A 3,094-nucleotide genomic window follows, 5' to 3' on the forward strand; every position below is an offset into this window, starting at 1 on the left:
TCTGGCACAATGTGGATAGTGCAAGAAGTGCCCCTATTTCCTTCCTCTTGTCATGAGCAACCATTCCCAATGGATCATTACTTTTATTTATTTTGTAGTGGCCATGATTAGTCTAGCCCCCTTTAAAAAATATATCAATGCTATCTTGAAATCCCAAATATCAGTCAGACTCTTTCATTGTCACTCAATCGGGGGCACATAATAAGTAAGCATTAGTGTGAGAGCTTGGACCCCCCCTCTACCCCCTTTTTCAGGCCCCTCAAGTGCCTTTTTCAAGGCCCAAGTGTCCTTTTGGACCCCTCAAGTACCTCTTTAGGCCCAAGCACCTTTTTCAGGCCCCTCTAGTGCCTTTTTAGGCCCACAACACTTTTTCAGGCCCCTCATGTGCCTTTTTAGGCCCAAGTGCCTTTTTCAAGGTCCATGTGTCCTTGTCAGATTCCTCTAGTGCCTTTTTAGGCCTAAACACCTTTTTTAGGCCTTTAGAGCACCCTTTTCAAGGCCCAAGTGTTCTTTTTAGACCCCTCCAATGCCTTTTTAGGCCCAAAGCACATTTTTTAAGCCCTTCAAGCACCTTTTTCAAGGCCCAAGTGTCCTTTTCAGACCTCTCCAATGCCTTTTTAGGCCCAAAGTACCATTTTTTAGGCCCTTCAAGTGCCTTTTTCAAGGCCCAAGTGTCCTTTTTAGACCCCTCTAGTTTCTTTTTAGGCCCAAATGCCTTTTTATAGGCCTTGCAAACCTTTGTCTTGACATGTACCTAGGAGACTATCCCAACATTGGCCTTATAATTATCTGTAACAACTATTAATGAATGTAGAATTATGCCTTGCACATCATGGCTCCCCATATATCATATAAATCTATTTTCCTCCTCCATTATGCACACACACAAATGTTCTTTCCTACCAGTAACTGAAGAACAAGACTTAGTGTGCAAAGAACATTAACAATAAGAGAAACATTCACAAACTAAAACTAAATTCACATATATGCTTAGACAAAGAAAGCAAACAAGAAATGCAAACCTCAAAAGAGAAAACACTCCATGCTTCCTTGATTTTGTAGATGTGTCCTTTGATGTGGATGTATGCTCAATTGCTTGCCCAATTTCTTCAATGGTGGAGATGGGTAATTGAAAATTGGTAGCCTTGTGAGCTCTCAATTTGGCATTATAAGGTTAAGATTGATGACTTTGGTTCTCAAAATAGCACGGTAACTTTAGCTCAAAGATTGTGATTGAATGGCTTGGGATGGGATTCAATTTATAGGCTAAGGGCTTGAGAGATGGAGGGCTAAGATGTAAGGAGAGATGAAGGCTTAAGGGGGGCTAGGATGCACTCAAAGGAGAGCACATGGATTGTGCTTGTTTAGCACCAATGGGAAGGTGACACTTGTCACAAGGAGGATGAGTGTGAGAGGGTAGGGTAAAGGGTTGGTTAAAGGCATGATGAGTGGGGTTGAGTATGTAAGAGAGATGTAAGAGGAATGAGTGTGGAAGAGGGAAGAGTGTGGAAGATGGATGTAAGAGTCACGAGTGGGCTTGTAAGAGTCTTTTATGTTTTGTAAGAGCACTCATGACTTGGTGGTTGGGATTTTTGAGGGGAGACTTTGATTTAGTTTAGGAAAGTCTTAAACTTGTTTAGGGAATGTGACAACATTAGGGGGTGGATTAGGCTTGGGTTTAGGATTAGATTAGGGATGTTAGAGATGTGCAAGTGGATGGAATTAATGAGGGTGGGTGAGTTAGTGGCTAAGCTTGGTTAGTATGGGTGGATGGGGTGGATTAGGCTAAATGGAGGATTAGGGATAAGTTAGGCATTTTTAGATTTGAGGATTTTATTTATCAAATAGATTTATTTAATAAATGGGGATTTTTGGAATTAGATAGGAGAAAAAGATTTAATTGATAAATAATAGATTATTTGATTTATCAATTAGGACTATAGATGATTAATTAAATTAATCAGCTAGGGGATGGCAACAGGATTAATTAAATAGAAATTTAATTAATGATGCCTTTAGAGATAGCTAAATAAGATTATCGAAGTGGTGTAATCAGATTTAGGTGTCTACATTTTGCCCCTCTTTGAAATAGTGTTGAGACAACACTATTTCAAAGAAGTTCAAATGGAGACGACACAAGGAAGATGTTTTAGCAACAAGGTTGCCCCAGTCTTGGATAAGAAGAGGAGAGACTAGAGTTAGATGATGCCCCCTCAAGAAGGTGGTGGAGAGAGAAATGAGGCTCGAAAGCTTCTTGAAATGTATAAGAAATTAAGATGAGCAAAGACACAGATTGGCAAAGAGGAGGGGCTGAATTAGCTCAAACTCTCACTATAGGAGAATGATAAAGGGAAATCAGAGGCACAATAGTAAAGAAAGCTTAAGACTTTCTAGGATTGGGGGGGAGGATGGAGGAGTGGAGTGCTATAAAAGGAATCCAGGATGGGGAGATGGATGAGGGGATTAAAAAGCTAATGCAATAGGATTTCAAAGAGTTAGATTGGTGGAAGATGGGTTTCAGAGATCCCTAGGACTAGGATTGTGGATCCCTAAAGCTAAGCGTGAGGAATGATTCAAAGAGATACTGATGCATAAGCTAGGATAGGTGCTAGATATGGATGGGGGATAATGGAGATGAAGGGAATCCATTGAAGCTTTTTGAGCAGGGGGATACTTCAAAGAGAATAACCACCATGTAGTTGAGCACTAGATTTGCTATAGGACTATTGGTTAATTGCCAAGGTTACCAAGAACATCAAGGCCTTTTCACCAACCGTCCAAAGGACTGACGAACTGACTCAAAACAAACACGCAAAGATTGCCCCAATATCACACATGAATCCTAGAGAAAGAAACATGGAAATGATACTGGGTAACCCACAAGCAGAAAAAGAAAACAAGCAAAAGACTTGATCAAGACCTTACGCTCTAATTTCCCCATTTGCAACATACCATGATATGGAAGATCATGGCAATCTTGAGGAGGAAACAAGAAGATTATTTGGAAAAGATATTTCAAGACCCAAAAGGGAAGATTCCAAATCAAAAGAAAGTGAAAATCCAAAAGAGAACGGTTTGCCAATGAGATGGGTAG

This window comes from Cupressus sempervirens, chromosome 11 (genome assembly GCF_028749045.1).
Source record: "Cupressus sempervirens isolate cs-2001-9-10 chromosome 11, ASM2874904v1, whole genome shotgun sequence".
Taxonomy (NCBI): Eukaryota; Viridiplantae; Streptophyta; class Pinopsida; order Cupressales; family Cupressaceae; genus Cupressus; species Cupressus sempervirens.